Source organism: Salvelinus alpinus, chromosome 7 (assembly GCF_045679555.1).
Source record: "Salvelinus alpinus chromosome 7, SLU_Salpinus.1, whole genome shotgun sequence".
Taxonomy (NCBI): Eukaryota; Metazoa; Chordata; class Actinopteri; order Salmoniformes; family Salmonidae; genus Salvelinus; species Salvelinus alpinus.
The window spans coordinates 50,302,788-50,325,812 of NC_092092.1; the positions used below are offsets into that span (position 1 = coordinate 50,302,788).

General features: G+C 41.2%; 1 protein-coding gene across 2 annotated transcripts in view; it reads left to right on the forward strand.

The window, feature by feature from the left end:
* LOC139581133 (leucine-rich repeat and immunoglobulin-like domain-containing nogo receptor-interacting protein 2) overlaps positions 1-23,025 on the forward strand; it is a 395,362-nt gene that overhangs the window by 88,973 nt on the left and 283,364 nt on the right. For both annotated transcript variants that reach the window (XM_071410590.1, XM_071410591.1), the window contains exon 2: positions 6,688-6,765. The gene's annotated coding sequence lies outside the window, so the exon portion shown is untranslated. The remainder of the gene's footprint in view (positions 1-6,687; positions 6,766-23,025) is intronic.

Sequence of the window (23,025 nt, forward strand, 5' to 3'; positions counted from 1 at the left end):
GTCTGCAGGCTCTAACCTCAGCACGCTACCATTTTAAAGGCGTAGGGATACGCTACCAACAACTAGATCCAGTCATTAAAAGGCTTTTGCCAGAAAGCCTCTGCTCTATTTGACTTTCCCTGTCATACGAATTTCTGCTGGCTCGTAACTTTCCGGGCAACAGTGAAAGCAAGTTAATTTTAATGCATGCGACTGTCAAAAAGATTCCCCGTTTTATATTTTCAGTGAGAGGTTATTGTGCTTTTCCCTTCATTTCAGACGCAACATGATAAAACATAAGAGACGTGCTTATGTCGGGGTGGGAAAAAGCTGCCAAGTACGATACAAAAAGAGGAGATCAATGGCAATATCACTGTCAGATATTCAAAACAGTTTACCATTAATGAGAGCACGGCGTTCTACGACTTTGCCACCATAATAACATTTGCTGTGGAGGAAATGACAAGGTAACATCTACAGTTGCTAGATGCAGGAGAATTGCCAGTAGAGAATATGTTCTAGCTAGTTTCCAAAACACAGATTAAGCCCATATGCCTGGAGTAAAACACATTTTCAATGGAGGTATTCCATAGGTATGCTTTTCAGTCCACGATTAGGCTTAATATGGGTCAGGGAAACCGATCCTAAGAGTTGAAAGTGAACAGAATTTCACACCAAAAATGTATATTATGTCTATGGGGGTCACGTTACTGAACCAGTTCAGATGAAGTGTCAACGTCAAATCACATTGTAAAAGTCTCCAGCGTAATAATAGTGTGTCATAAATTGAATTGAATTACCACAACAATTAATTGAAAAATGCTAGAATGACAAACCAAATAAATATGTAGACTACAGCAGCCTAGAGGTAGGCAAAGTGTGTTTTTTCCCCCTGTCGTCTCTCTGGCGGTGGCGAGAATGATGAAGAACTGTAGGCTACATGTGTGCACTGCGGAGGCCCCGTTGGAGGCTTGACAAAAAATAAAAATTCCCTGTTTGCCTTGATGTTCATAAAACTCCACCAACCCCATCTTGCGCAGTGGAACCCAATATGATATGTGACCACCTGGTTACTGCAACACCATTCTGCCGAGGACACCCAAATCAGAGTGGCCACCGCAAAGCCCAAGAGCCTGACCCTCTCTAGAAGTTGCTATAGCCCTGCTTGGGATATTTAGAATATATTGGCCATTGGCTGAGACACAGGGCCTGTTCTAGCGTGATATGTCAGGGCAACCTTTGTGGATGTCCATCATCATTTCTATGATATGTTAAGAATTACAATTGGTATTACATGTTATGAATTTGCAAAAAATACAATATGTTTTGAAGTTGCAAAATGTACAATATGTTATGAATTTGCAAAACGTACAATATTTTACAAATTTGCAGAGACGTATGATACTGTATGTTATGAAATCTAGCTAGGTTAATAGCTTGCTAATGTTAGCTAGGCTTGGGGAAGGGTTAGCTAAAAGGGTTAAAGTTAGGGGAAGGGTTAGCTAAAATGCAAAGTAGTTTCAAAGTAGCTAAACAGTAGTAAGTAGTTTCAAAGTACCTAATTATCTAAAATGCTAAAGCTGTCTGTGATGAGATTGGATTTTAACATTTGGGTTGCTAGACGTTCACGTTTTGCCTTAAGTAACCATCTGTCTTATGCAACCATACCAAACATAACATATCTTACTTTTTAGTGTACTGGATTTGCGTTTACTATGTTACGTCTAGTCTATGAGACCATGCTGATCATGGTGGGAAATAAAAAATGTGAATTGGGCAAAGTTAGATTTAATAATGCATTTAGGTTATTATTTATTGAGATGCATTAATAAACCAAATCAAATCGTATTTGTCACATGTGCCGAACACGTGTGTAGACCTTACCGTGAAATGCTTACTTTACAAGCCCTTAATAACCAACAATGCAGTTCAAGAAATAGAGTTAAGAAAATATTTACTAAAGTTAATCAAAAAGTAACACAAGAAAATTACATAACAATAACGAGGTTATATACAGGGGGTACTGGTACCGAGTCAATGTGCGGGGGTACAGGTTAGAGGAGCTCACTTGTAAAGTGACTATGCAAAGATAATAAAGAGCGAGTAGCAGCAGTGTTAAAACAAAGCGGGGGTGTCAATGTAAATAATCCGGGTGGCCATTTGATTAATTGTTCAGCAGTCTTATGGCTTGGGGGTAGAAGCTGTTAAAACCTTTTAGCGCACACGGATCCCGTTAACAGGATAAAAATCGACAACATCCGGTGAACCTGGAGTGCGCCAAATTCAAATGACAAAATTGTAATATTAAACATTCATGAACATACAAGTGTACTACATCATTTAAAAGCTTCTCTTCTTGCTAATCCAACCACGTTGTCAGATTTCAAAAAGGCTTCACGGTGAAAGCATACCATGCGATTATCTGAGGACAGCGCCCAGCATACAAAAGCATTAAAAACATTTTCCAAACCAGCAGAGTAAAAAATTGCGATAAAATAAATAACTTACCTTTGAAGATCTTCCTCTGTTTGCAATCCCAAGTGTCCCAGCTACACAACAAATGGTCATTCTGTTCAATAAAGTCCTTCTTTATATCCCAAAAAAGTCAGTTTAGTTGACGCATTTGATTCAGTAATCCACCGTTCCACTCGTTCAACATGCATACAAAGGAATCCCAAAAGTTACCAATAAACTTTGTCCAAACAAGTCAAACAACGTTTCTAATCAATCCTCATATGTAAATAAACAATACAATTTAAGATGGAACAATTTAAGATAAACAGCGAGGTGCACGCCCTCATCCACGCGCGCCACAAGACTACAGTCAAAATGAGAGCCCCCTTATAAAACTACAAATTCTTGCTAATTTTTCAAAAGACAAGCCTGAAACCCTTTCTAAAGACTGTTGTCATCTAGTGGAAGCCATAGGAACTACAATCTATTTATTTGTATATCCCATAGACCAGCATTGAACTGGACAGTGACAACAACAAAAAAACTCTGGATGGATTTTCCTCGGGTTTTCGCCTGCAATATCAGTTCTGTTATACTCACGGACATTATTTTAACAGTTTTAGAAACTTACGAGTGTTTTCTATTCAATGCTACCACTTATATGCATATCCTAGCTTCTGGGCCTGAGTAACAGGCAGTTTACTTTGGGAACGTCATTTATCCGAACACTGCCCCCTAGCCCTAAGAGGTTTTAAGGAGGCTTTTGGTCCAAGACTTGGCGCTCCGGTACCGCTTGAGAGAACAGTCTATGACTTGTGTGACTGGAGTCTTTGACCATTTTTTGGGCCTTCCTCTGACACAGCCTAGTATATAGGTACTGGATGTCAGGAACTTTGGCCCCAGTGATGTATTGAAAGCTTGATTTTATGGCTATTTTAAAACAAATTTCCTGCAATTTTACTTAGTAATGATTTATGTTCAATACTTGGTCAATTGATTTGATGATTAAATCTAAGCAAGTAAATTATATGAATTGATAGTTCACCTATCTGTTTTCTTTTATTCTATAATGGGCTCGCAAGTGGCGCAGCGGTCTAAGGCACTGCATGTGCTAGAGGGGTCACTACAGACACCCTGGTTTGATTCCAGGCTGTATCACAACCGGCCGTGATTGGAAGTCCCATAGAACGGCGCACGGTGTTGTCTGGCTGGGTTTGGCCGGTGTAGGCCGTCATTTTAAATAAGATTTTGTTGTTAACTGACTTGCCTAGTTAAATAAAGGTTAAATAAAAAAATAGGGTATATTGTAACCATGTGTGTAAGCAAATCAAAGTTTATTTAGCACTATCCTTTTAAAACCATAAATGGGCGCTCCAATCGTTTAAAATAACACTCCTTAAGATCTGTTTCTTACTTCTAATAGTCCTACTCATCACTATTATATTTACAAATTGAAAATTATCAGTTCTCACAATGGTGCTTGTTTAGTCAAGTTAGATCAAAGATGAATCTATATCTCGTAATATCACAAAGCAATTCATTTGTATTTTACATAACAGAACCAAATATAATATCATAGCATAGCAGGCCTATAACTTTACGGTTACACCAAAAACACCTGCTAATTTCCAATGAGATTTTAGGATAGTTAGCTGAAACTGAATAGCCAACAAAAAAAATCATATGTGCCTAAGCTCAACAGAGCCTCTAGGCAGGATATACAGTGCATTTGGAAAGTATTCAGACCCCTTCACTTTTTCCACATGTTGTTATGTTACAGCCTTATTCTAAAATTGAATAAATCAAAATTTTTCCTCATGAATCTACACACAATACCCCATAATGACAAAGCGAAAACAGGTTTTAAGAATTAAAAAAAAAAGTATTAATATTTAAAAAGAGTAATACCTTATTTACATAAGTATTGAGCCCCTTTCCTATGAGACTCGAAATTGAAATCAGGTGCATCCTGTTTCCATTGATCATCCTAGAGATGTTTCTACAACTTGATTGGAGTCCACCTATGGTAAATTCAATTGATTGGGCATGATAAGGAAATGCACACACCTGTCCATATAAGGTCCCACAGTTGACAGTGCATGTCAGAGCAAAAACCAAGCCACGAGGTCAAAGAAATTGACCGTAGAGCTCAGAGACAGGATGGTGTAGAGGCACAGACCTGGGGAAGGGTACCAAAAAATGGCTACAGCATTGAAGGTCCCCAGGAACACAGTGGCCTCAATCATTCTTAAATGGAAGAAGTTTGCAACCACCAAAAAATGTCCTAGTGCTGGCTGCCCGGTCAAACTGAGCAATCGGGGGAGAAGGGCATTGGTCAGTGAGGTGACCAAGAACCCGATGGTCACTCTGACAGAGCTTCAGAGTTCTACTGTGGAGATTGTAGATCCTTCCAGAAGGACAACCATTTATGCAGCATTCCACTAATTAGGCCTTCATGGTAGAGGGGCCGGATGGAAGTCGCACCTCAGTAAAAGGAACATGACAGCCCGTGAAAAACAAGATTCTATGGCCTGATGAAACCAAGATTGGCCTGAATGCCAAGAGTAACGTCTGGAGGAAACCTGGCACCATCCCTACGGTGAAGCATGGTGGTGGCAGCATCATGCTGTGGGAATGTTTTTCAGTGGCAGGGACTTGGAGACTAGTCAGGATCGAGGGAAAGATGAACGGAACAAAGTACAGAGAGATCCTTGATGAAAACCTGCTCCAGAGCGCTCAGGACCTCAGGCTGGTGCTATGGTTCACCTTCCAACAGGACAATGACCCTAAGCACACAGCCAAGACAATGCAGGAGTGGCTTCGAGACAAGTCTCTGAATGTCCTTATGTGGCCCAGCCAGAGCCCAGACTTGAACACGATCAAACATCTCTGGAGAGACCTGAAAATGGCTGTACAGGGATGCTCCCCATCCAACCTGACAGAGGTTGAGATGATCCTGCAGGGAAGAATTCCAAATACAGAAACTTTCCAATACAGGTGTGCCAAGCTTGTAGCGTCATTCCCAAGAAGACTCAAGGCTGTAATCGCAGCCAAAGGTGCTTTATTATCAAAGTTCTGAGTAAAGGGTCTGAATACTTATGTAAATATGATGTTTCAGTTTTTTTTTATACATTTGCCGAAATTTAAACAAAAACTGTTTTTGCTTTGTCATTATGGGGTATTGTGTGTAGATTGATGAGGGGGAAAAAAAACAATTGAATCCATTTTAGAATAAGGCTGTAACATAAAAAAAAGTGGAAAAAGTCAGAGGGGTCTGATCACTTTCCAAATGTAGTGTATGCTTTGATTGAAACAAAATACGAGAAAGGCTAATAGTTTGTTAACACCATCTGCACTAATTTGCTCACGAAACAGTAAGTCAAGAAGATCGATCAAAATGCATAGGCTATTTCCATGAAACTGATTGAGATCAATCCAATGATTGGCATGCAGATGCAGTTTCACCAGTAAAACGTGAATACTTATAATTCCCTATTGACTGCGATGGCCTATTTTGAAATTAGGTATGCCTAATTTGGTGTTTGAGGGTATTAAAAATATAACATTTTCTTGAGACAATATGTGTGGGCATAGGCAGATGTTGCATTTGGAGGATGCATTTGATTCTATACAGGGCTCTCCACTCCTGTGCCTGTAGAGCTACCATCCTGTAGGTTTTCATTCTTAATCTAGCGAACCTTATGTCTAACAAATAGCTGGTTTATAAAATGAATCAGATTAGTTACAACTGGGGTTGGAGTGAAACCCTACAGGGTGGTAGCGCTCTAGGAAAAGGGTTGGAGAGCTCTGTAATGATAGGCTGTTCAATAGGCTACATCTGTCGGTACAAACTTTGATTGAGGAAATGATGATGTCAATTTAAAAAAAAAATAGCAGTACTACACCACTGGTGGAACCAACAGTATCTAATTTTTGGTTTGAAATCGATCTCTTTTAAACCTCCTAAATGAACCTGTTTGTTTCATACTAATTCTGCTATTTAGTTCACTTCATTGCAAACTCTGCAGGAGGCTTCTCTTTACGCTGTTCACATCACATTCTCCGTCTGTTAAGAAATAATGGTTTTCGAGAGAAGTTGCTAGATAGTGGCTAGACACTGTTGGAAAGCTGTTGGATGACTTCGTGACCATTGGGCTGACAGGTTAAATCTCTGTGAAGCTCTGCGTCCAAAATCTTAACCATTAATGATATCCTGATGCTAACTCTGCCCTTCTCTCTCTCTCTGCCTTTCAGACTGACTGTTCCATGGCCCCTCATCTTCTCTCTTCTTAGCCGGAAAAGAACCATGTAGTCTGAACAGGTTCTGATATGGTAAGTTGCTACAGTCTGTCAGTGTAATACAGGCCGACATTTAAGGGAAGGGCTAAAGCGGCAAAATGCATGCTAGGATGACATATTACATATTTTGATAGCCACATGTTTTCCCTGATTATTCATCCTTAGCTTCATGACCCCACAAAAAAAGAAAAGTTAAATCATAGACCCTGTACAGTATTGGCCACAGCCACTAAATATTATTTTAACAGAGAAAACAAATACACTGCTCAAAAAAATAAAGGGAACACTTAAACAACACAATGTAACTCCAAGTCAATCACACTTCTGTGAAATCAAACTGTCCACTTAGGAAGCAACACTGATTGACAATAAATTTCACATGCTGTTGTGCAAATGGAATAGACAAAAGGTGGAAATTATAGGCAATTAGCAAGACACCCCCAAAAAAGGAGTGATTCTGCAGGTGGTGACCACAGACCACTTCTCAGTTCCTATGCTTCCTGGCTGATGTTTTGGTCACTTTTGAATGCTGGCGGTGCTCTCACTCTAGTGGTAGCATGAGACGGAGTCTACAACCCACACAAGTGGCTCAGGTAGTGCAGTTCATCCAGGATGGCACATCAATGCGAGCTGTGGCAAAAAGGTTTGCTGTGTCTGTCAGCGTAGTGTCCAGAGCATGGAGGCGCTACCAGGAGACAGGCCAGTACATCAGGAGACGTGGAGGAGGCCGTAGGAGGGCAACAACCCAGCAGCAGGACCGCTACCTCCGCCTTTGTGCAAGGAGGTGCACTGCCAGAGCCCTGCAAAATGACCTCCAGCAGGCCACAAATGTGCATGTGTCAGCATATGGTCTCACAAGGGGTCTGAGGATCTCATCTCGGTACCTAATGGCAGTCAGGCTACCTCTGGCGAGCACATGGAGGGCTGTGCGGCCCCACAAAGAAATGCCACCCCACACCATGACTGACCCATCGCCAAACCGGTCATGCTGGAGGATGTTGCAGGCAGCAGAACGTTCTCCACGGCGTCTCCAGACTCTGTCACGTCTGTCACATGTGCTCATGTGCTCAGTGTGAACCTGCTTTCATCTGTGAAGAGCACAGGGCGCCAGTGGCGAATTTGCCAATCTTGGTGTTCTCTGGCAAATGCCAAACGTCCTGCACGGTGTTGGGCTGTAAGCACAACCCCCACCTGTGGACATCGGGCCCTCATGGAGTCTGTTTCTGACCGTTTGAGCAGACACATGCACATTTGTGGCCTGCTGGAGGTCATTTTGCAGGGCGCTGGCAGTGCACCTCCTTGCACAAAGGCGGAGGTAGCGGTCCTGCTGCTGGGTTGTTGCCCTCCTACGGCCTCCTCCACGTCTCCTGATGTACTGGCCTGTCTCCTGGTAGCGCCTCCATGCTCTGGACACTACGCTGACAGACACAGCAAACCTTCTTGCCACAGCTCGCATTGATGTGCCATCCTGGATGAGCTGCACTACCTGAGCCACTTGTGTGGGTTGTAGACTCCGTCTCATGCTACCACTAGAGTGAGAGCACCGCCAGCATTCAAAAGTGACCAAAACATCAGCCAGGAAGCATAGGAACTGAGAAGTGGTCTGTGGTCACCACCTGCAGAATCACTCCTTTTTTGGGGGTGTCTTGCTAATTGCCTATAATTTCCACCTTTTGTCTATTCCATTTGCACAACAGCATGTGAAATTTATTGTCAATCAGTGTTGCTTCCTAAGTGGACAGTTTGATTTCACAGAAGTGTGATTGACTTGGAGTTACATTGTGTTGTTTAAGTGTTCCCTTTATTTTTTTGAGCAGTGTATATATTTCACTTGGTAGCACCGATTAAGGGGGGAGAGCGCGTGATATAGTCAAATTTGATTAAAAGCAACTTCAATCAGTTTTGGAACCGTGACATGGAGAAAAGTACCACTGCCTTCCCTGTTTGAGCTCAGTCTGGATCAGTCTGTCTGATCTGGGCTTGGTACTTATACACAGACACATCACACGGGAAGAAAAGGGAAAAGCAGTGGCTGGCTTTCCAAAATGTGTATGTGTGTTCTTCACAGATTCAAATACTAATACATGTATATGCATTCTAACAATGGAAGCGCTTAAACAAAATAACACAGCCTTGACATCCACATGTCAAATTCGCATTCAGATGATCAGATGAAAACAAATTAAACTTGGGCTTTGAAATACTGAAATGCAATGTACAGTAGAGCCTGCAATGCAATGAATTGGAGAGACTGAACTACAATGCAGAGACTGAAATGCAATGCATTTGAGGTACTGAAATGCAATGCATCTCTTTAAAGCCCTGAGCTCTATCTATCTGGTGATGCAGAAGCACAGACCCGAGGGACCGAAGGTTATCAATTTGTATACAACACGCAAAAAAAAGCACAAATGCAATGGCATGCATCATGTTATGTTTGTTACCATATACAGCCATTGAAAATCTTCATGATTTGAAAGAAGAGGTCTTCAACATAAAGGTTTCAAATGTTTTTCATATGATTATCACTGACAGTTTTAGCATTGCTAGGTTTTCAATGTCAATTGTCAGTATACATGATTTGATTGTAGCAATACTGGGTTACATCAATGACACATATAACAAATAATATCAGATATGATCAGTGTTCCCGGGAAAATAGCACACAGTGGATTTGTCATTCTACTGCAGTAGTCTTAAAACCGAGGCAGAATAATTCATTGCTGGAGGGCTTAAGCAGCAGGACACAGCGGTGGCTCTAGGTGAGTAAGGCCCCAGGGCCCTTTTTTTTAAATATTTTTTTTACTCAAACCCAATACAAATACTCCCGTTATGTGCAACAAGATAACAACTGACCAGAGGCCTGTGCCAATCAGGCTGCCCAATCCCACCCATTCTGTGTTCCCAAATTGTAATGGGAATGGTAGGACATTGCACATTGGAAAAGAGACACTGGCACAGCACACAGCCAATTATTTCTGTAGCCAGAGCTCTGTTTATATTGGCGTCAAAGAGTAAAAAAGCCACTGATTATACAATAATAATACTGTGTTTTCTTTACACGGATGACTGCATTATACAGGGGTGTTTTTACATTAGGCACAGGCAACTAAACCTGGAATTAATAAACCAGTTCTGAGGCACTGTTTTAATTGTATTGCTCTACCTCCTTATAAAATAGGAAAAATAACTCTGCAAAGAGAGTTTGTCACAAAACTGAATGCCCTGAATCACTGTTACAGGCTCACTGCTAATCACTGCTATAAATCCATCGATTTACATGCACATGCACCAACAGTAATTCTTGTTTACTTATTTTCTGTGTTTTTTTAAAGATATTTGTAGTCATATGAAGTTTGCTTTCTGAAATACAAATGGATGTGCCCTGTAAAAGATTAATGAAGCCATCTTTGACTAAAATTGGAGCATGGGTCTCCTTTGATGAAGTCAATGGCAAATACATATTTTTTTGAGGAAAACCCAATGTTTCCACTGATAGAATTCTACAACAATAATCCACTCTGTTGTTTGAAATATAACAGTGTCTGGTTTGCTTTGGGGGAACAACTATATATTAAGACAACCGCAATCCTTGAATGTATACTATACCTACGGAGTATGCATATCCGAAACCCTTACATAGATGTTTATCTGCCACGGTAAACTGCTAATCACATATTTGTACATATTCCTTCATCATCCTTTGTTATTTTAGAGCTTTCGCTCATCTTTTTTCTTTCGTGAAGGAATGTGGTAAGGCGACAGCAACACTATTGGTAATCAGCAGACGTACTCCTATTTGACAACAAGATAAAGCCTTTGAGGAGACCGTTGAATACGGCAATAATCACAAAAGGACGGGCGGGCGGCTCTGCCGCAGCTTAACCTCAACATTATAGCAAATGCTGCTGGGAAATCTCCCCCCGTAATGCCCCTCTCTAGCATCCTCATCTTGTGGAGATGGAAGCTTGGAAGCTCTGGTAAAAAAAAAAAAGAAGCTTCTTACTACCTTAGAAGACCCTGAAAAACTCTACAGTTTTGTCTGAGCCTCTCTGAATCGAATAAGAAAATCTTTTACATCATCAGATGAACGCAGAAAATAGCAGCTCACGCTATATACCAGTGAGATGGGTTTTTTTTACATTTTGCATAGCAATATTCAATGGGGTATTATTATATCACAGTTATATCACTTTGTCTATTATTAGTAATATGGTTATTAGAATATCATATTTGCGGCACTCTGCAGTAGATAGTAATTTCTATTACTTTATACCTGAGTCTATTTACATGCAATATTACAGGAAATGCACATCTCCTGCCATAACAAGAAAGAAAACTATTGTTAATAATGTATTACATTTCTGTAGCACTTTTCATAGAATCCAAAGTGCTTCAAGAGCAAAAGAACAAACAAGCAATATATCATGACAGGCCAACCAATAGAGGCCAAGTCTATGAAAGCTGTTAATCTCACTTTTAGTGTATGTCAGTAAACAATTCTACTAAATACACTGCCTTTTGATTGTTTGCTTCCGGCTTATCGGGATACCTGGTGTTGCTAGTTTTCTTGGTAGCATCAGTTATTCGATGTTTATTTGTTTCTCTGAGCAAATTAACATCCACTGTCCGCTATCAATGAATTAATCCTGACAATAGATTGCGGTGAGCCACTAATGACACCAAATATAGAAACTGTCCAAAAACTATTGAAAGTCAGGTCCTGTACTTTTTGAATAAGACATCTATTATAATTCAGAAAATTAATATTGACTCAAGAGCATGGCACTCTGGCTTGCCTTTTTTTGTACCATCATCTTTGAAACGCAAGAGAAAGGCCATCATGTATTATCCAGCCCAGGCTGAATTTATATTTTGTCCACTAGATGGCAGCAGTGTATGTGCACAGTTTTAGACTGATCCAATGAACTATTGCATTTATGTTCAAAATGTTGTATCAAGACTGCCCAAATGTGCATAATTGGTTTATTAATACATTTCCAAGTTCATAACTGTGCACTCTCCTCAAACAATAGCATGGTATTATTTCTCTGTAATAGCTACAGTAAATTGGACAGTGCAGTTAGATTAACAAGAATGTAAGCTTTCTGCCAATATCAGATATGTCTATGTCTTGGGAAATGTTCTTGTTACTTACAATGTCATGCTAATGATGCTAATTACATTAGCCTGCATTAGCTCAACCATCCCGCGGGGGACCCAGCGATCCTGTAGAGGTTTTAAATTATATTTATCTCAGTATTATGGATTTCCTGATAATAAAATAAAGTGTTTCATATCACAGCACACATGTTTTTCATTGAAGATCTTAATTAGATATACAATGGTAGCCAATAGTCTGGTATCTCAGTATAGTGCCTATCTCCAAACAGGACTCATATACAGTGTAATAACTGTTGTCTGAATAGACATTGACAACTATGTTCAACTCTTTACTGTTGGAAAAGTGACCCATTTGATTGAAATGAGTAGTCAGTACCATACATCTTTCCACATGCACGTATGGCCCAACCACCTAGTTCAATGGGGCGGCAGGTAGCCTAGTGGTTAGAGCATTGGGGTAGTAACCGAAAGGTTGCTAGATTGAATCCCCGAGCTGACAAGGTAAAAATCTGTCGTTCTGCCCCTGAACAAGGCAGGCCGTCATTGTAAATAAGAATTTGTTCTTAACTGATTTGCCTAGTTAAAGAAAATAAATGAAGACAGATCTCATTGGGATTGAAGATAATGTGAAAGGTGATTGTTGAATACAAAGAGCAGTGTGTTCCCTTATGGTTCTGTTCAGTCGAAAGTGGACTGGGAAAAAAACCTTGTATTTGCTTTAGGTATAGACTCCAAAGCCATGAACAAATGGTAAGGCTACAGGAGAAGTCTAGAGCCAATTTTTTCTTCTTATACCAAACACTATGGGCTAAATGTTAAACGCAGGGCGCAGCAGGAGGAATAGGTTGCAAATGGAGCACTGTGAGGACAACAAGTAGGTGACAAATTCTTAGTGACAGTCGGAACATTTGAACCGCACACAAACACACACGCACACACGCACACACATTACTTTTTATGTATTTTACATTTGTGTGACTGTCCTTGTCTATAAGTGTATCAGTGTTTTGTAACGTGCCATGTCTTTCATTTTTTTGTGGACTCCAGGAAGAGTAGCTGAAGCTTCTGCAAAAGCTAATGGGGATCAAATAAACAAATGAACCACATTCTAGAAGCAAAACTATAGAAGAATCATGCACTATATGCATTGGAGGAAGAAAAATGCAATTTTTGCGAAAAACCCCTCATTATGAATTCAGCATACATCAGGTCGTAATTTATATTGAACGTTGAGAAAAAAGGTGGAAAAAAGTCCACCAGATTGTACGTTTCACCATGGATTTTTCAGGCCGCTGTTTTCTCCACCCAATTAGGGAACATTACCTGGAGCGGTTCCCACATGAATGTTTGAAGAGCGGGGGACTTCCACTACTACATTAGAGTATCTCTCTACTACACATGTGCACTAACACTACACCACCTGCATTCAGGAGACGGAGAAGGGAAAAACATGCTGTGTTGATCTCTGCCGTTTTTCTAATTGCCCACTAATTACCCAGTCAAAACCTAGCCTCTCCAATCAGTTCACCAGAGGGCATATTTTAGGTCAGTCATCATTCATGGAGTAACAGTATGTGGTTATCAATAATTAAAACATTGTTTTGCTAATCTTACACTAATGCTCATCAATCATGTTTTCCCCCCAAGAAAAGAATGTGCAGAAAATGAAGGTGAATGGCATTGATTGGTCTCAAGGCCCAGAGCCAAGGGTCTATCCATCTGTGTTTTCCTTCTGTTTTCTCCTCAACCCTAACGTCATCAGGCAACATATTAATAATTCAATCATTTTTGCCACTGACATGTTTTCTTCTCTCTCTATCCTCTGCAATTTTTAAGAGGATGCTCATCAAACAAAGCTTTTCCTCTCCATTTCTGAATTCTGTAGACTAACATTCAAAACTGCAGTACACATTGCAGCTGTAGTGCTTCCTTATAACTATGATGAGTCATTAAAAGAAGGAAGTTCAGACCGGTGTTTTTCCTCAACAACCTGAACTGTGACTGTTCCACGTGTGCTGATCACAGCAAAAATGTCAACAGTCCTTATTGAAATTCAGGAGTAAACCCCACATACAGTGAGGGAAAAAAGTATTTGATCCCCTGCTGATTTTGTACGTTTGCCCACTGACAAAGAAATTATCAGTCTATAATTTTAATGGTAGGTTTATTTGAACAGTGAGAGACAGAATATCAACAAAAAAATCCAGAAAAACGCATGTCAAAAATGTTATGAATTGATTTGCATTTTAATGAGGGAAATAAGTATTTGACCCCTCTGCAAAACATGACTTAGTACTTGGTGGCAAAACCCTTGTTGGCAATCACAGAGGTCAGACGTTTCTTGTAGTTGGCCACCAGGTTTGCACACATCTCAGGAGGGATTTTGTCCCACTCCTCTTTGCAGATCTTCTTCAAGTCATTAAGGTTTCGAGGCTGACGTTTGGCAACTCGAACCTTCAGCTCCCTCCACAGATTTTCTATGGGATTAAGGTCTGGAGACTGGCTAGGCCACTCCAGGACCTTAATGTGCTTCTTCTTGAGCCACTCCTTTGTTGCCTTGGCTGTGTGTTTTGGGTCATTGTCATGCTGGAATACCCATCCACGACCCATTTTCAATACCCTGGCTGAGGGAAGGAGGTTTTCACCCAAGATTTGACGGTACATGGCCCCGTCCATCGTCCCTTTGATGCGGTGAAGTTGTCCTGTCCCTTTAGCAGAAAAACACCCCCAAAGCATAATGTTTCCACCTCCATGTTTGACGGTGGGGATGGTTTCTTGGGGTCATAGGCAGCATTCCTCCTCCTCCAAACACGGCAAGTTGGGTTGATGCCAAAGAACTCCATTTTGGTCTCATCTGACCACAACACGTTCACCCAGTTGTCCTCTGAATCATTCAGATGTTCATTGGCAAACTTCAGACGGGCATGTATATGTGCTTTCTTGAGCAGGGGGACCTTGCGGGCGCTGCAGGATTTCAGTCCTTCACGGCATAGTGTGTTACCAATTGTTTTCTTGATGACTATGGTCCCAGCTGCCTTGAGATCATTGACAAGATCCTCCTGTGTAGTTCTGGGCTGATTCCTCACCGTTCTCATGATCATTGCAACTCCACGAGGTGAGATCTTGCATGGAGCCCCAGGCTGAGGGAGATTGACAGTTCTTTTGTGTTTCTTCCATTTGCGAATAATCACAGAAACTGTTGTCACCTTCTCACCAAGCTGCTTGGCGATGGTCTTGTAGCCCATTCCAGCCTTGTGTAGGTCTACAATCTTGTCCCTGACATCCTTGGAGAGCTCTTTGGTCTTGGCCATGGTGGAGAGTTTGGAATCTGATTGATTGATTGATTCTGTGGACAGGTATCTTTTATACAGGTAAGAAACTGAGATTAGGAGCACTCCCTTTAAGAGTGTGCTCCTAATCTCAGCTCGTTACCTGTATGAAAGACACCTGGGAGCCAGAAATCTTTTTGATTGAGAAGGGGTCAAATACTTATTTCCCTCATTAAAATGCAAATCAATTTATAACATTTTTGACATGCATTTTTCTGGATATTTTTGTTGTTATTCTGTCTCTCACTGTTCAAATAAACCTACCATTAAAATTATAGACTGATAATTTCTTTGTCAGTGGGCAAACGTACAAAATCAGCAGGGGATCAAATACTTTTTTCCCTCACTGTATAGCCCAGCTAGCCAGGCACTGAGATAAAAACATATTGCGCCTAAACTATCTTTGTCCTCATGAGAGTAAACAATTTATTTTCCTTTTGTGAATGACTGGCAATTTTAATAGCATGACTGTCCTTCTCTTTTACTGGATGTATAATTTTGGCACCTCCTGTGCTCGACTCCGACAGTCAGACAATGACTCTTCTCAGCTCTTGTAATTGAACAGGAGATACGTTTCCTCTCTCTCTCTTTTCCTTCTCTGTTAGGTGATACAAGGAACAAAGTGACACGCCGCAATTTAACCCCGTAGAGTCGATGTCCACACCACCACGGAAATCGAATTAGCATAATAATACATCAAAATCCGTCCCAATCAAAATCCGTCAGTTTAAGCTAGATATATATATTTTTTGCATTGGATGCATCTCAATCCACAGCATCCGCAGATGTCGCACTTCACATCTGCGGGGAAAGTTGACAGCTAGAGTGATGTTTGTCAGACCATGAGACATCCTGAAAATCTCTTCTCACAAAATCGTCAGTAGCGTCCAAACGGTTTGGCCTACAAACTATTATGACCCCCTCTATGGACTACGTACATGTTGATTGTTTTGGTCTAGGATGCCCTGAAGGTCCCCTGATACCAGTTGAGTGCCAAAAATAAGGGGTTAAATACACCAACAACAAAAAATCCTGATGTTTCGTATATATCTCTCATATATAGGACAGACACGTCCTTCATTTTTTGTGTGGAACTATCTGTTGTTCCATTTAGTCAATCTGTTATTCATTGCATTTGCATGTGCTAATAGCAGTAAGGCCAAATAAACATTTTCATCCAAGTTTTTTTTATACTTCAAAGGGTCTTAAAATTCCAAATTAAATAACAAAATGATCCTTGGTTTGACCTTCTTAATTGCCTCCGCATATTGGCCAGTAAATAAAACAAAATGTCAGCCCCACCATTTTCTCACACTCTACACTTGTTGAATTACTGGAAATGTACTCTTAGGTAGGATCATTCACATAATATCCGTTTGATCCAATGATCCAGGTCTTTGCCATCTTTAAGCCTTGGGGTATTCTTCCATATCCCTGATAGTTTAATGAAATTCATTACTTGCTTAATTAAGCAGTCGCCTCACCTAGTCTCCCGTTAGTGACTAACTTGCTGATTGAACTGTAATGCTTTATCAACTAGGTGTGTGCCTTAATTCCTTAATTACATGGCTCCCACAGACTCAAGGGCAAGATCCCCAACCTACACACCTCGCCAGATGGGGAGGTGGTGTCATTTCGCTGTGTCCCTATCCTTCAGCTTCCCTAGGCTGCAGACTGTCTTTGAAGGGGGTTCTTTGTTCTATCCCGGTGTGTTATTAGTCCTGACTGAGCCAAATAAACAGATGGGATCCTCCGTCGTCTGCTGAAAATCATACGGCAGAATGCCGAAACACATTAAATAGGTGCCGATTATACTCCCTGATTTGAAAACATAAAGAGGGTCAATGAGGTCAGGTGTCATAGCAGTGTGGCATTTCCAGTAGAGCATTCAAAAAAATGAAGAAGTGAAAGAGAGGAGGAGAGAGTGAGGTGCCACAGAGTGAGTGAGTTGTGTAACTTGGCCCCATCCATTTATGTTATGTAACAAAAGGGCTCCTAGCAGCTCCGTTCTTCAGCAAAGGCTGATTAAGCCCAGGTCTATGGCATGAGGAGGGACTTAAAAAGGCTGTTTTCTAGAGGGCTGGGCTAATCAATATTGACAAGTGTTCCTCAAAGAGAGTAGGAGTGATTCATGTTTCAAAGTGATTAAATTGCCCATGCTACACGGCTACGCTCTTCTCTGTTTGAAGAGAACCCTTTGACTAGAATGTCTCACTGAAGTCTCTCCCTCAAAAGATGAACTTGTGTTGTTGTCCCCGGCTGAATGTGTAATCTTCTCTCTGCCGCTGTCGTGCATCAAGATGAATTGTCCAGTGTAGAAGGTAGATGTTGTGATAATAAAGCGCATCTTCTATATATTTTGTGCGAACAGTGCGATTTGTACTTAGGCTTTCAATAAAGAGGAAGGCCTTCAATTTTACTTAGAGACAGGTTAGTACTGCCTAGGGCACAGGCAAAGTGCTAACAATAAGATTAAGACAGCCGGCCCTGAGTTCTAATCTTCAGGAAGAATCAAGCTTTTTATCAAAGTGAATTTACTGTTTTCCTAGTGTGAAGCGTCTGTGTACGCTGGTAAAAGCTCCTCTGCTATAGGAGGCAAATGAAATGAGAAACTCAAAGCCGCACTGTGCTACCAAGGTGGATAATAACAACTGAGGGTTCAGACACAGGTGGGAGAACACTGACAGAATTGCAGCCCTAAATGAGGTACCAACATAATTACCATTGGAGTTCTGGTAGCCCTCTTTTTTTCCGGGAACTGTCAGCTCTTTAATGACAATATTTCAATGCCCTATGATCTCTTCCAAAGCATACACCAACCAGACTGATCACAGCTAACCATCATGTGTTAAAGTCCCCCACTTTACCTAGATAAAATAACAAAAAATGTGTTTTAGGGACAATTGTTATTCATATAGTCAGACAACACATAGACCATTTATGAGGCTTTACTCCACCAGGATAAAATGTAATGGTATAAAGGGGTAAGTTTATGGAGCATTGTATCTAACAATCAGATTGTAAAGGATCTCAAAGCCATCAGTATAGTGTTGCTACGGAATAGAGCGTTGGGAGCATCAAGTAGTTCATAAAATGGACAGCATACACTTGTTTCATACCTGTTCCATTTTCCCATCTGAACTCAACGGCTTTGTTTGGTGTGCTCTGTCATCTCACCTTAATTAAACCTTCCATCCTATCGAGTAGCCCAGATGTTTAATTTACTCATGTGGACTCAATGTCTTTTCTTGATTTGCTCCATCTCAACATACACGATCATCACTTCCCTGGCTGCATCCCACATCATTTGCTTTTTAAAGGAGCATAACTGCAGGGCTGAGGTGCTGCATGGGTGGATCTCCCGTAAAACTGACAGTCAGCAGCATGGTGCCATGGGTGTGGCACACAGCTGCAAAGTGAACATGAATACATTAAATGGGAAAAGATATGTAACCACAGGATTGACTTTTTTCTTGTTTATCTCATGTCTATCTATCTCACTCTATACCTTCTCTTTATCCCCCACTCTCTTCTCTCGCTTCCGTCCCCCTTCTTTCTAACCTCTCCCCCCTCTCACCCTCTGTCTCTCTCTCCCGCTCTTTCTCTCTCTCCCTCACCCTCCTCCCTCTCCCTCTACATTTGATCTCCCTACTTCTTTCCCTCCCGCCACCTCCTCTTATCTCTCTCTCTCCCTTTCCCTCATCTCTCCCTCCTATCTCTCCCACGTCCCTCCTTCACCCTCTCCCTGTTTCTCTACCCATACCTCACTCTCCCCTCACTCCTGTCCACTCCATTCTCTCCCTCATTCTATCCTGCATCCCCCTCCTCACATCTCTATCTCTCCCTCCTCTCTCTTCCTCCTTTCTCCCACCTCTGTCTGTCTGTTGACTCCCTGCCCTCTCTCTCCCCTCTCCCCTCTCCCCTCTCCCCTTACCTCACTATCATCTTGTCCATTGACTGCAATGTATTGAGATTAACGTCAACCCTGTGATGCTCATCTTCTCCCATTAAAAGCAATGCATTGACAAAAACATAAACCTTGTGACACTCACCTTTTCCCATTGACTGCAATGTACTGAGAAAAACATAAACCTTGTGACACTCACCTTTTCCCATTGAATGCAATGTACTGAGAAAAACATAAACCTTGTGACACTCACCTTTTCCCATTGAATGCAATGTACTGAGAAAAACGTCAGCTACTCTGACAGTTTACCTTTTTTGCGAAAACGTGCCAGGATGACATTTCATGTTGATAATTTGTTGAAGAGATAACAAAATGGAGACGTAAACACCTGATGGCAACTTCTGACAAATCAATCACCTGAGATATTGCATCAGACGCAGGGAGAGTTGAGGATTGCAGGAAGGCTAATGTCACACACTGCGGCGTGCTACGTTCTCTGTGACAGTGCATTGTTCAATTGACCAAATATCACGACTTGCATCAATTTATTTATCTGATTTAGTCGAGACTGAGTAGTTTAACCTTTGGATCCTAGCATTTTTATACTGCATCAATTCCAGTTACCAAGGCACAAACACTAAATGGGAAATTGATAATTGTGGCCCATCTGTCATGAGTAATCTATGAAACTGTTATCTCTCTCTCTCTCTCTCTCTCTCTCTCTCTCTCTCTCTCTCTCTCGTCGATTTGTATTCCTTGTACACTTCTCTTTTTGTTGCTGCCAAGCCAATAAAGGGGATTTGACTGCGAGGGCTGCGCACCCTGATGTTTGATTGACAGGTCAATGTTCCAGGAGAGATGCTGGGAAATGATCTGAATATTTAACATTATAAAAACTAATTCTACACCTTGTGCACTCTCCAGAATATATCCAGCTGAGGACAGAGGGAATAGAAAAAAATTGTGTTGAAAATGTCATTGTGTTCAAGATGATCTGGAAAAATCTATTAACAATGCTGACAGACTGTCAAGTGGAGTTCTATTTGGTGAGGAGACTGGAAGTTAATTTGAATTACACTTGCCGAGTTGACTTGACTGAAGATGAGCTGGAATTTCATCAAGTCCACCCATTCATTTGTTTGGTTGAGCAACACCCTAAATTAGCTGGCGTCACAATGACCTTGGAAAAAACACGTGGCGAAATGACACATTGATGGAGCACATCTAAACCCAAACGGACATTATCTGCATTATAGCCCTATGTAGTATGTACAGGTGTTTGTTAAATATTCTTGGTAAAGTTCATCAGAAGTTTGGCACGTAAACCCCAGTAATTCTAACGAGTAGATTAGACTTTGTTCTTGACTTTTTGTCGGTGGCCTTTGATGACATTGAAAGGATGACAATCGACAGCCAAGGTAATCCTTGAAACATTCACTTCAGCGACGATGAGCCTTCATGGTAATGTCATGTTTATTTTGGAATAGCTGAACCCCATGTATTGACTGAGCCCCATACAATGGGTGTTCAGCAATGGAGAGAGAGATCATTCGATTAACTGTGGTGCATCGAGTACAGCAGCTTAAATAAGACATATGGCCATCTCAGTCAGCTGTCTAACTCCTCAGTCCTTAGAAGCCATTTCTCTGTGTCTCATTTCCCACAGTATTGATGTATTTAAGTGAGCTGCCCAACAGCCTGAGGGGACTGGGTGTTTTATAGATCGCTTGCAGGGTGTCGGAAGTCAAGACACACCTCACAAGTGGAACTCAAGCCTTGGCCTTGCTCCTAGCTACTCAATATGTCTCAATAGACGTTGTCATTTTTTGTGCGAAGTAGGACACTTTTGACACCTTCTTTACAATGAGAAAGAAAGTTAAAGTTTGCTCATCTTCAGCTGTAAACCACTTAGACGGGTTGTTTTCAAACGATCGATCTCCTGGTTGTCACATTGAATGTGAGTAATTGTCTCGGACGGAAAATCAACCGAAGTATATTAAGACATATTGTCTCGACTTTGAAATAAGAAGGTATAGGAAATATAATTCACTAAGCAATGATATTATAAAGTACAGTGCCCTATGGAAAGTATTCAGACCCCTTGACTTTTCCCACATTTTGTTACGTTACAGCCTTATTCTAAAATGGATTAAATAAATAAAAACCCTCTGCAATCTACACACAATACACAATACAAAGCGAAAACAGATTTTTAGACATTTTTGTAAATGTATTAAATACAAAAAAACATAAATACCTTATTTACATAGGTATTCAGACACTTTAATATGAGACTCAAAATTGAGCTCAGGTGCAACCTGTTTCCATTGATCGTCCTTGAGATGTTTCTACAACTTGATTGGAGTCCACCTGTGGTAAATTCAATTGATTGGACATGATTTGTAAAGGCACACACCTGTCTATATAAGGATGACAGTGTATGTCAGAGAAAAAAACAAACCAGGTCAAAGCAATTGTCCGTTGAGTTCCGAGACAGGATTGTGTCGAGGCACAGATTCCAGCACATCTTCATTTAGGTCAAAAAATGTATGCAGCATTGAAGGTCCCCAAGAACACAGTGGCCTCAATCATTCTTAAATGGAAGATGTTTGGAACCACCGAGACTCTTCCTAGAGCTGGCCAACGCGGCCAAACTGAGCAATCGGGGGAGAAGGGCCTTGGTCAGGGAGGTGACAAAGAACCTGATGGTCACTCTGACAGAGCTCTAGAGGTCCTCTGTGGAGATGGGTGAACCTTACAGAAGGACAACCATCTCTGCAGCATTCTACCAATCAGGCCTTTATGGTAGATTGGCCAGATGGGAGCCACTCTTCAGTAAAAAACACATCACAGCCAGTTTGGAGTTTGCCAAAAGGCACCTAAAGACTCTGAGACCATGAGAAACAAGATTCTATGGTCTGATGAAACCAAGATTGAACTCTTTGGCCTGAATGCCAAGCGTCATGTCTGGAGGAAACCTGGCACCATCCCTACGGTGAAGCATGGTGGTGGCCTTCATCATGCTGTGGGGATGTTTTTCAGCAGCAGGGACTGGGAGATTAGTCAGGATCGAGGAAAAGATGAACGGAGCAAAGTACAGAGAGATCCTTGATGAAAAACTGCTCCAGAGAACTCAGGACTTGAGACTGGGATGAAGGTTCACCTTCCAACAGGACAACGACCCAAAGCACACAGCCAAGACAATGCAGGAGTGGCTTCGGGACAAGTCTCTGAATGTCCTTGAGTGGCCCATCCAGAGCCCGGACTTGAACCAGATCGAACATCTCTGGAGAGACCTGAAAATAGCTGTTCAGCAACGCTACCCATCCAACCTGACAGAGCTTGAGAAGATCTGCAGAGAAGAATGGGAGAAGCTCCCCAAATACAGGTGTGCCAAGCTTGTAGCGTCATACCCAAGAAGACTCAAGGCTGTAATCGCTGCCAAAGGTGTTACAAAAACGTACTTGAGTAAAGGATCTGAATACTTATGTAAAAATTATATTTCAGCTTTTTATTTTGTATAAATTAGCAAATATTTATAAAAAACAGTTTTTGCTTTGTCATTATGGGGTATTGTGTGTAGATTAATGAACTTCTTAGGGATACGAGTCCCGCTAGCGGGACAACTTCCGGGAAAGCTGGAGGGCGCGCAATTCAAATAAATAATCATAAATATTATTGATTTTAAACATTTATGTATATATAAGTGTCTTATATTGGCTGAAAGCGTAAATTCTTGTTAATCTAACTGCACTGTCTGATTCACAGTAACTATTACAACGAAAACATGTCATGGGATTGTTTTGAGGATGGCACCCGACAACAAAATATTTTTCCACCGGCACAGGTTTCATAAATTCACATAACGATTAAATATTCATTTACTTTTTGAAAATCTTCCTCTGATTTGTCATCCAAAGGGTCCCAGATATA